A 12098-nucleotide genomic window follows, 5' to 3' on the forward strand; every position below is an offset into this window, starting at 1 on the left:
CGCTGGGGGTTCCACTTCTGCCCTCCGCGCCGCCTCACTCTGCAGAGCTCTGCTCAGCTTCCCACGCCTCTGCCGAGCAGACGGGCTCGCCTGGGTCTTGACAGACACACCGTTCACCCGAGATGGAGAGCCGGGGCAGGGCAAGGGCACACAGTCAGGCTGCTGGGAGGTGGCACAGCCCTGCCGTCCCTTCCATGTGCCACTTTCCCCTTCTGCCCGGGACACGGGGCGAAGCTCCTTCCTCTGGGGGTCACCGTGCTGGGAGCAGGGCCCAGCAACCACCCAGTCGCAGGCCTCTCCGAAGCCTGCCAGTCTGGGCTGAGTTGAGTGGGTACAGGTAACGGGCTCAGCTGGGGACCCAGGACATGTGCCCGTGGGGAGAAGAAAAGCCACCAGACCCAGGCCCAGCACATCTATCGCGATGTCAGCTGTGGAAGCGGTGAGAGAGGGGTGTCCCACACGGGCCTTGGGAGCTCATCGCGCGGCCTGGCTCAGAGCGCCTTGGAGAGCCACGGTCTTCAGAGTGACATGGAATTCCTAACACCTTCCCCTCCCCCACGGCCTTTCGCCCAGTGACTTCTTCCGAAGAATGCCTCCTGCAGTCTTGCTGGTTCCTTGGTGGTTACTTACTCATTTCCCCTGCTGCTGGCCTGAGCACTCCTTGGTAGCTTCACCAGCCTCTGCTTACAGCACCCAGGAGGAGGGTCCACCTCCGCGCCACACACACACGAGGGGCGTGGGCTCCTGGGGTCCAAGCACCCAAGGCATCCGGTCCCTGGGCGATTGCCTGGTCCCCTTCCTGTGCCCTTGGCCAGCCTCCGTCAGGCTTCGGAGGTGGCCCTCTCTCCACGTTTGGGCCCCAGGCATGTGCAGGTTCCCTTGAGGCCTGTACTTTCCAGGGCCGCTCTGCTTGGAGCATCAGCTTGGCTCTGTCCCTCCCTTGGAGGGCGGGTCAGCTGGAGTGCAGGAGGGGACCCTCCTATCTGTCAGTGCTAAGGTCCTACCTTGCACCCTCCTGAACTGGAGGGCTGGCCCTCTGGAGGCACTGAGGCCTGGGGAGGGGAGGATTGGACCCTGAGGAACAGGCAGGAAGGTGACCGCCTGGCCTGGGCTGTGCCTCTGGGAGCCTGAGTAGTTTAGGGGACTTGGGGCCTGGGGGCTTGCAGAGGTCTGTACATGGCCCCGGGGTGATGGGGGCAGGTGGACAGAGGCCCAGCGTGAGTCTCATAACACCATGGGGCAGGCTCCGCATGGTTTGCCTGTGAGAGTCCCCTTTGAAGGGGAGTGGCTTCTATCTCTAGGGATTAGCCAGACAGGCAGCTCTATTTTCAGAATAGAGAAAATACGAAAACACAGTTAATAGAGACACAGTGAAATGTGGGCTGGGCGCGACTTTTGTTTGGTTCTTTTCATTTTTCATTTTGAGATAGGCTCTCCATAAATTGCTGAGGCTGACCTCAAACTTGTGATCCTCCTGCCTCAGCCTCCCAAGTTCTTGGGATTCTAGGTGCGCACCACTGCACCTGGCTGTGTGCGGCTTTTACTTACACTTGTGGTTACTGTTTAGTGAATAGACTTTCTTTTTAGAGCAGTTTTAGGTCTACAGAGAAGTTGAGCAACCGTGCGGAGTTCCCACGTGCTCTCCCACCGGCACACACCGTTATTAACCTCTTGCATTAGCGTGGGACTTTTGTTCTGAGAGACTCGATGTTTGAACGTTTTTATTAGAGTCCTTTCCCTGTTGCACACCTTGTAGTTTTCAGCCAGTGCGTGGAGTCCTTTTCCACCATCATCACAGTATCATACGGGACAGTTTTCCTGCCCCCAGATGCCCTCTGCCCACAAACCCTGGGCAGCCATTGAACTTTTTTTTGTGCTGGGGATTGAACCCAGGGCCTTGTGCATGCAAGACAGGCACTCTACCAACTGAGCTGTCTCCCCAGCCCCCTCCACTGAGCTTCTTACGCCCCCAGCTCTGACGTTTCCAGAATGTCCTTAACAATGCATGTTTGTTTCCCCTTTGTCTTTACAAGTCTCATTGGCTCATTTCTTTTTATCTCTGAATAATATTCCGTTGCCTGGGTGGGGCGCGATTTGGATATGAAGTTGACCCGTTGCGAGTGTTGTAAGAGAGCGGCCCGGCCTCTGTGGTGCTGGGTGGGCTCCCAGACGTGTTCACCCAGTCCTGGTGCTCAGGCCCTAGGTCAGACGGTGGGGACGGGTGGATTTCTGGGCTTGAGCCACCTGGGCCGTGTTTCTGTCCCCGCTCCGCGTGGCTGTGTGGGCAGCGCTGGCTGTCCCAGGGCCTCTTGGATGGTGGTGACCCCTGTGCCCTCTTCTTTACTGATAGGGCCGCAGGCAGCAAAGTCCCAAGCAGGCTGGGCGGCGTCTGAGCCCTCTGCCTCCTGGAGGAAGTGCCGACGCTGTGAGAAGTTGGACACCCAGGGACGGGTGCTGCGGGCCGGAGGGGCGGGGGCCTCCCCAGACCCTTCAGAGCAATTGGGCTGGGCTCTGGCGCTTCCTGGGTCCCAGGGTGGGCTGTGCGGGCTCTGTGCCCTGCTGCTGGCCACCCGCCGCAGCCCTCTTCGGGATCCTTTCGCCCCCACCCTCTCCCAGACTTAAACCGCGTCTGGGACGTGGCTTGCTGCTCCTATAAAGGCTCCTGGCCAATGTCTCTAGACAGGGCGGCCGCCTCCCCTTCTGTGGGCCCGCCGGCCTGGCCGCCCGGGTGCTCTGTGTGTGCGTGTGCACGTGTGTGTCTGCAGCGCTGGGCGGTGCGTGGCAGCCCCACCTCCCACAGCGAGGCCTCCAGGACCCACAGCCCCACGGGGAAGCCAGGCGGCAGGACCAGCCAGCTGCCAGAGGGAGGTGCCCCGGTGGCCGGCAGCAGGCCAGCTCCGGGAGTCTCAGGACCGCTCCAGGTATCCCAAAAGTCAGGAGCCAGGAGGGCTCCGGGAAGGCCGTTTCTCCTCTCACCTCTACATCAGCGTTCGCTCTGAACTCCGCAGGGGTTCCAGCCGCCCCCGGAGGCCCCGGGAACAATACCTGGCGGGGGCTGCCCTGCTAAGCAGCCAAGCAGGCAGGCGGGCGCCTCCCTTCCCGGCCCCAGTCCTCCTCTCCTAGGGAGGCGGCCGAGTCCACGCAGACCTGAGCGCCCCCTCACTGTCCGACGCCCCTGCTGGCAAGGATGGGGGGATCTGCTTGTTTTAAACGTTCCCTGTGCTCTTCCATCCGTCTCCGCCCCATGCTCCGGCTGACTGTCCTGGAGGGCGGGTGTGGACAGCGCCTCATGCTGCCCACACTGGCAGCAGGGCCCTGTGTCCTTGGGGAGCCCGTGCAGGGGCTGCAGCAGCCTGTGTGTCCATACACTGTGGCCGATGTTCCCTTGTGTTCCTCATGGTCAAAGAAGGGAAGGGCTCTGAACCAGCCATCTGAGTGCTTCCTCCAGGTCGGGGCTGGTCCCTGCTTCCTCTGCGCTTCCTCCGGGTTTGCGGGGTGGGGTGGGCGGGAGGGTGCACACTGGCATCTTCATTTTCTGACAGTTGTCTGAGTCCTGTGAGCTCCAGCCTCTGAACGGCTGAGAAGATCAGGAGGAGCAGGGTACCCAGCATGCCCAGAGGTCCCTGCAGGCGGGAGGCAACACCAGAGCCCCAAGGAGGCCAGCGCTGGCCAGGGGAGAGGCAGCCTTGGCTGAGGTCCCTGAGTTCCCTGTGGAAGGTGGCTGGCTGCTGGGCTCCCGTCCCTTACGCCCTCCCTCTCCATCCTGATTCGCGTCTTCGCTGGCAGCTGCTGGCTTCCTGCAAGGTGGGGAGAGAGATCAGCGTGGAACAGCAGGAAGTGGGCTGGCAGCGGGTGGAGGCCCTCGCAGGGAGGGGGAAGGCAGCCTTCAATGTTTCCTGGGTGCTCATTTTACCTCAGGTCATGGGGGGACAGGAACTAGTTCCATTGTAAATGAGTCTGGTGGGCAAGATTGAAGACTGGAACTCAGAACCCTGAGAATCTTCTGCTGCCTTGCTGTGTGTCTTGGGCCGGGTTGTTTTGCTTCTCTGCGCTAGAGGGCTGGTGAAATTTTTGGTCTTTCCCAGGGAGGGGCAGCCCGTTCCTGGGGGGATGAGGACACCCCAGAAGGAAACTTGTCTCTAACTTGGATGCCTATTCTGAGCTCTTAGTCTGGGCACTACAGGGGAGGCCATGCAGGGCCCATATCAGCCTCACACCTCTGATAACAAAGACCGAGTGACTAGTTGGGTTCCCTTAAAGCTTGGGTGCCCTTGGCCCTTCCTTGAGGTGGGATGAGACCCAGCTTCATTAGTGGGACTAGAAGCTGGCACTGGCCTGAGCTGCCCGTTAGTCAGTTTGCTGTTTGTAGAGTCATACTGTCCCCTATTTAGTAAAATACAAATACAAGTGGCAATGACGTCTTTCTTATGAATGACCCGGAACTGCTATTTACGTTATGTGTGCTTTGCTGTTCACTCCTTACGATAACCCAAAGAGGTGGGAATGGCATTATCATCATTCTATAGACGGACAACACTGAGGCAGAGAGGTTAGGTGACCTGCCCAAGGTCACACAGCTAAAAATGGTAGCACAGAACTTGAGCCCACAGTTCAGGCTATACCTCTAGGCTGTACTCTTTTCGTCATAATTGTAGAAGTCCTGGAGGGGTGTCTGCTGAATAGCTCTGCCTCCGTGTCCTTTGCTGGAGGCTGAGCTGGTAAGCCCCGTTGGCGGTGGCTGGTTGAGCCCCAGAAAGGCCTATTTCGAACTTTGCGCCTAGAAAATGTAGAAATCTACCCCTGTGGCCCTGGCCATTCTCTCTCCAGCATCCTGCCTGGCCTGACCCAGTTGGCACGGCCCATTGCCTGAGGATTGGGTGGGGACTATCCAGAGACAGCAGGGTAGGGAACTTCTGGGCTTTGCATTAGTTCAGCGGAAGCTCTGGCCAGGGGCACAGAGCTTGGGCAACCTTTTATCTTGGTATTTTTCTTCCTTTCCTAGGAAAAACTGATGAAAAGAGTTTAGAGCCCTCACACACACACACAATTCTGGGTCTTAGTAAGAGGACTTGAGGAGAATCGATTCTGGTCATCACATAAGAAAAAGCCGGGACGGCCCTGACCCTGCCTTGACTCCATCCGCCACCGCCCACGTCTGTCTTGCCCTGAGAGTGCTGGGCAGGGGGGAGATGGCGTAGCCCTGGGACCCGGCACCCCTGCACAGAGGAAAGTCTGCAGTTAGGTCAGGAAACCGGGTCCTCAGGGGACAGACGCGGACTGGCTGGGCTCCCAGCCACCTCAGCAAGCTTGTTCATGAACCCACAAAACAGAACCCTGTAAGTTGTTTACTCACAAAACACACACCTCTAGGAGGTGACGACCAGGCTCTGCCATCCACTGTCCTGTGTTCCTGGAAGGGAGCTGATGGGCTGTTCTTTGTTGACAAAAAGAACTTTGATTTTACCCGAGGACTTGCCCTAGGGTTGGCTTTGCTGAAGGACCTGAAGCTCCAGTCAATAAAGGGATCTGATTTTTAAAATCGGACATGAGCACGGACGTGGCGGAGACAGGTTTCTGTATAAAGCAAGGGCCTCGTGGGTGAGCGGAGGATGAAACAGGAGGGCCCCGCCCAGGCTGCACCACCCTGGCGTGCTGGGGTTCTGCCGAGGTGGAGCGGGAGGCAGCACCGATCGGGCCGCACAGCCGGGTTCTGCAGAACAAAGCACATGGGATCTAGGATGCAGGAGCCAAAAACCCAAATAACTAAGCAGGCAGTCCAGATTATAAATAGATGGCGGCTCGGTGGCCTTAGGCAGCCACCAGCTCCTCGTCCCAGCGGGAGCGGCAGGCACAGGGCCTGTTCTGCAGCCCCAGAGAGAGGAGAGGAGAAGCCCACTGGACCTTCACCCAGGGCCAGGCGGGGACCTTGCGTCCTCCTCAGAGAAGTCCTCTCTCCAGCTGCTGCCCACCTGGTGGAGTCCACGCCTTTGAGTTCTGGCCCTCCCCCGCGGCCAGGCGGGGGGCCTCCTGTGTGTTCCTTCCACTGCTCAGAGCGGAAGGGTTAGGGGCAGGCCGAGCTCTCTCTACGTCCCAGTGTCCCCAGTCCTGTCTTCCAGGCAGCACTGAGTCGGGGTGGCAGAGACACTAGATCTTAGGACAACTGCTTGGTTGTGTTAGTCTCTGGACTTGTCATCTGGCATCTGCCTTCCTGTTTGGTGGTGCTGGGGATGGAATCCAGGGGTGCTCTACCACAGAGCCACGTCCCGGAACTTTTTATTTTTTATTTTGAGACAGAGTCTCACTACGTTCCTCAGGGTCTCGCTAAGTTGACAAGGCTGGCGTGGAACTTGCCGTCCTCCAGCCTCAGCCTCCCGAGTTGCTGGGGTGACGGGCGGGTGCCACGGCTTGCACCTGTCTCCTTGGCCCTCTCACTTCACCCCCTTGTCTCTGCTGTTCCAGGGAGTATCCCAAGCAACGAGCTGCTCCATCCACCACCCACAACCCACCACCCGGCATCATGCCCCTTCCTCCCTCCGTTCCTTCCACGTCCATCAGCCCACCCTTCCTTGTACCCGTCCTCCCATGGACAGCTGACCCACAACCACTAAGCACAGAGGGTGGAGTGAGCAGTCACTCTGGCTCCGACCCTCTGCCTGCTCCTCGGTGCAGGACGCAGACCCGGGGACAGCAGCGATGGCCATCGCCCACTTTGCGCCTGCTGCGTGCTGGGATCCTCAGCCGCAGGACAGAACAGACTACCACCACTGGAGGCTGAGTGACCCTGGCCCAGGCTCTGAACCCCTCTGAACTGCATTCCTTCATCAAAAAGGAAGAATTTGAACTGGGTGTGGTGACAGCCTGTGATCCCAGTGATTTGGGAGGCTGAGGCAGGAGGGTCGCAAGTTTGAGGCTCACTGACCCTGTTGAAAAGGGCTGGGGATGCAGCTCAGTGGCAGAGCACCCCTGGGAGCCACTGCAAAACAAACAAACTGCCAAAAGGAATCACAGCTTCCTTTTCGCGCCTGAGGTCTGCATGCTAATGTCCGACCTCTTCACGTGCTGGTGCTTTTGTGTTGAGGAGTCATCGGTTGAGAAAACTCACAAGGACAAAAAGCTACTTTGAATTCAGTAGTGGTTTAAAATCAATTTGTATTTGGTTATTTGAAGCCACATGTATATGCATTTGAAAAACAACCCAGCCGTGGGCTTTGTTTATTCCATCTGCACACGCAGGGTGAGCGTGTGGACCTCGCTCAGAGCGTGACGACCCTACTGCCCCCAGCCTCGCGGCACCTTCTCTTGTCCACAGAGTGCTCAACTCCTGCTGCCCCACCGCGCTTGGAGAACAGTAAGGAGACGGAAGAGGCAGCGAGCGAGTCCAGGGAGCCTGAGGGAAGCTGCCAACCACAAGCAAGGCAGAAATGGGAGGAGCGGGAGCCATAGTGACCCTCGGATGGGGTGTGACAGGGCCATAGGTGCCCCTCAGTCCCCCATCGTGGAAGCAGATGTGCCTCAAAGGTGCTGGCCATCCCCGTCTCGGCCAAAGGTCCCACCAGGGCACCTTTCACCCTCCAGCACCTTCGTGGTCCAGTGCTGAGAACCAGGGTCTGGGGCAGGTGGGGAGGCAGCTGGGAGGACCCTACCAGCCATGCTGAGGGGGGAGGCTGCCCCTGGGGCTGGGGCTGGGGAAGGGACAGGACAGTGCTGACCAGGGTCGGAGGTGGGGCAGGGCTGCAGGGAGTCTGACCTCTTCTGCTGGAGCTGGCTGGCCCCATGGGCTGGGCGAGCCAAGCTCGGCAGACCTCCTCTCGATGGAATCCAGCCAAGAACCTCAGAGGAAGGGGCAGGGGACAGTGGCTTCTGCCACAGCACTAAATGCCCGGGGTCCTCGTAGTCCCCAGACAGAAAATGCAAAAGACTGGACAGCAGGCCAGACCTTTTCTTCTTTTTACTGTTTTTAAACATCATTCCTTTCCGAGATTCGATTTGCGTCGGCTGCACACATCAGCACTCTGGCTTCCCGGGGCTGGAAGCAGAGCGGGCCCACCCCGCCCCTTCCCCTCCCAGCTTCTGGCACGGAGGGCTCAGCCCGGGATGCAACGGCGGACACATGAGGCCCTGGTGGGGCCTGCTGGGTCTGGAGAGGCCACCTCTGGCCGGCAGCGAGCCCGTCTGCCGGAGGGAGGGAGGCCCGGCTTGCTCATGTGGTCTTGGCCTTCCAGAAGCTGCTAATGAGCCGAAGTTCGAGTTCGGGTCTCACAGACTGTGTGTTGAGTGGTTTCAGGGTCGGGTAAGCTTTCTTATAGAGCAGGGCGCAGCTTGGAGTCTACCAAAGGCCGAGCGAGCTAGCTGCCCCTCCTGTCAGCCCAGACCAGCCCCATGGACTCCCCCTCACAGTTGCTGGTTCTTTTTCTTCACGCACATCTAACAGTTTGCAGTCATTTGTCTCTGTATATATGAATGTCACTCTCCCTGGCTGGAGATGAGGGCCACCACGGAAGGACTCATACCTGTAGCTCTCCAGGGTCGGAGTTTAAAAACTGGGTGTGTGGATGGTTGGTTGGATGTGCAGAAGGGTGGACGGGTGGAAGGACAGGCAGATGGATGAGGAGTTATCAAACGGATGGGTGAGTGGGTAGGGGATGGGTGCTCAAGTGGTTGGACAGACAGACAGATGGGTGGGAAGGAGAAGGAATGGACAGGAAAGCTGCTCCTCTCACTGTGGGCCCTGTAAGTGTGAGCATGGAGAGAAAGAACTTCATTGGGAAAGGTTCCTATTCATGACTAAGGGAATAAAACACTGAGTCTAGTTGGGGATGAGAGAAGCTCACTCTGAAAAAGAACAGGCGTGTCTGAAATGTGAAATGCGTCTGCCCTGAAATGAGCGCATACGTCTATAGCTGTATGAAAGCCAAGGGCACACAGGGGACAGCAGGGCTGGATTCCCCATGCCAGGGGAGGGGTTCTGCAAACAGCTTTGCTTGGAAAGGAGGTGAGGAGAGCAGCTTCAGGAAGGCAACCCTACGTGTCTGCGGAGGGGCGAGGAAATGAGCGAGACCTCTTTCAGAACTCGCCTGGCAAATGCCATTAAACGCTGGCTACTGAGAACAATCTGCAGGCTGAGATTCATCCTGGTGCCCAATGCTCTGAAAGAAGGAGGGCTGACAGGAAGTGGCAGAGTGAAGATTGGGACTTCTGAAGCTGGGGCAGAAAAAGTGTGTTAGCTTCTGCCTGGGCCCATGCCCTGGAGAAGAGTGGGACTTCTTCCCTCAAGGGAGCAGTGCCAAGAGTTGGCAGCCATTTTTAATTTGCCACACCAAGTGACTATTTATCCAGGTTGGCTCAAAAAAGATGGCGTCCTTGGGAATCTACTGGACCTTGAAATTCTCTCCTCCACATGGGATCCCTTTCTTTGCATGTCAGCCCACTAAAATCGTGCATATATTATGCAAATTCTGTTATGCAAATTGGATGCCCCTGCTCTCCGAGCCCTTGGGAACCAATGAGTCAGAGTGATGTTCACACCCAGTCCTGCCGGTGTGTTTATCTTCCCTGTGTTAATGCAGTAGGCAACCTCAGTCTGTTTGGGTTCGCTCTCCTTCCATCGTCCCTGGAAGTCCTGGGGCCCCTCACAGGCCTTCGATGGTCAGCCCTGACATCTGGCCATCATCATCACCCCCGGCTGCCATCTTGGTGTCTTGACATTCAGTCTGGTCCACTGATGCTCACTTGCTTTCTTTGGAGGGTGGTGACGTTGCTCACCCGCTCTGTGTTCTGCAGTCCTTGGAGACCCGTAGAGGACTGCCTGAGCTTCGAGGGAGGGTGGCGGCAAGTGTAAGAGGACCACTCGCCTGGGCCCACACTCGCTTTCCTCCTTCCAGGGCAGGCCCGTCTGCAGAGGTCGAGGGTTTCCTGTTCCTGTTCTTATGCCCGGTGACTGCATTAACTTAGGGATCCAAATTCTTCTCAGGGGCTGCAGTCTCCACTGCCCCTGTCCTTGTTCTCTTCAGTCTTCACGGTGGTCAGTTCCTCAGATGCCAGCAGCTGTTTAGACATGGTCCAAGTTCCCCTCCTGGTGGTCTGCTTAGCTCCCTTGTAAGCAGGACTATCACCAGATGCAGGAAGGTCCAACCTGCGACCCCACAACCTCAGAGGCCCCTTCTTTGCAAACTTCCCCTCAGCGCACCTATGAGGCTCTCAGCAGGACTCTTGTCAGTCTGCTAGGTCTCCTCTCCCCATGGACAGGAGTGAGATCTTACGGGTTGGGAGTTAGATCTTAGCTCATGGCACAATGCCCACTGAGGTGACCCAAGAAGGGTGGACCCACAGGAGGAAGGATGGAGGGGAGCATTCTGCAGTGCAGGATATGGGAAATGCACATTAGAAGCCAGGAGACCGGGGTGCGCACGTGCAGCAAAGCTTATACGATGGTCGGTTCTAGCTTTCCTCACCGCCTACTGCGTGGGTGCAGCCTGGTGCTCCGGGACACACATCTGTGCTTACCCCCACACCACGTGGCCCCATGGCACTGCAGTCACGTGGCTGATGCGTGGCTGTGTCATACCAGAGTGTCTGGCACAAAGCCCCTGCACCAAACCACTATGCATCCTGCTTGTGATGGAACGTGGGGTTTGAGCAACACAGGCCAGCACCCTGCCCCTGAGCCAGGCAGCTGTGACCCTGCATGCTCTACCTTGTTAACTCAGGGGGGAAGGGGCAGCCTGGAGCCAGGCTGACTTTCTGGACATGGATGTGGTCATGGCCTTTCTCCAGTAGCTTCTGTCCTACCTGCTGGGTGACCACGGGGAAACTAGAAATCCAGTTTGGATCCAATCAATGGTGCTTTTCCTGGGTCTTTAGACTGTGAGGTGACCTGCTGGTCTGGGATATAAGACAGAAGTGGTGAGGTGTGCCATTGAGAACACGGAGGCCCAGAGAGGACATCAGGGACCCCAGGAGGAGACCTGCACCTGGGAAGTTCACCCCTCCTACAGCCAGGCCAGTGCTTCTGGAACTACTCCAGCCTGACCACACTTCAGATCCTCTGAGAGAAGGATCGGGGCTTACATATGAAGGAATGACAAGGGGCCAGACCCGTGGTGCATGCCCGTAATCCCAGCAACTCAGGAGGCTGAGGCAGAATTATAGGTTTGAGGTCAGCCTCAGCAACTTAGTGAGACCCTGACTCAAAATAGAAACTAAAAGAGGCTGGAGATACAGCTCAGTAGTGGAGCACCCCTGGGTTTAATCCCTAGTACTGAAAGAAAAGAAACAATAACCTCAGTTAACTCCTTGCCGAAGGTTCAGGCTGCCACTGTCTCTTATTCAGTGTTAGCTCTTCTCTGTCCTCAACATCGCCAGCAGCCTCTGGTCTTCGCCAGCCCTGCCCTCTCAGTGGTTCCCTCAGCTGGGTTTGTCTTCCTGAACTAAACCCCTGAGAAGATCTCTAGGATATTAAATGCATCTACAGAGACCAGTTGGGTGCCATGTTGGGATGGACTTCCTGTGTGCTTGACATCTGTCACTCATTTGCTTACGAAAACATTCAACAGACATTTATCATACATCTGCCATGTGCCTATCTTCTGGGGACAGGCAGAGTGGGCTGAGGGGGTCCCTGCACTTGAGATATCCTGTGTATCTTTGCTATCTCTAATCCTATCAGGGAGGTTCGCTGGAAGGGGCTTGTTGAGGGGAAAAGTGAAGACTGAGTAGGAGGTGCAGAGGGACCGGCAGGTGCCAAGCCTGTGAAGGGTGAGCACCTCTGAGGGCCCCGGGGGTCTGGAGGGAGGACACAAGGGGAGGCATGGTAGTGGGCAAGCTGGCGCCGGGAGCCGTGGAGGACACTCAAGGCTGCTCTACGCTGTCCTGGCAGGTGAGCCGGAGTCCACCTGGATGCATGCAGTGCAGAGCTCCTTCCCGCCCTGCAGCCTTTCCCAGCAAGTCAGTTCTCCCGGCTCCTGGAAGCCTCCTGTCACCAAGCTCCAGCCAGTTTCCTTTGGGGCCATCTCCACTCTCTGCCCCTCCCCAAAGAGTCCCGAGGCCAGAGAATTCATCTCCTCCTGGAGGCTGTCATGCCCAGAAGTCTTTCCTCTACT

Source organism: Sciurus carolinensis, chromosome 3 (genome assembly GCF_902686445.1).
Source record: "Sciurus carolinensis chromosome 3, mSciCar1.2, whole genome shotgun sequence".
Classification (NCBI taxonomy): domain Eukaryota; kingdom Metazoa; phylum Chordata; class Mammalia; order Rodentia; family Sciuridae; genus Sciurus; species Sciurus carolinensis.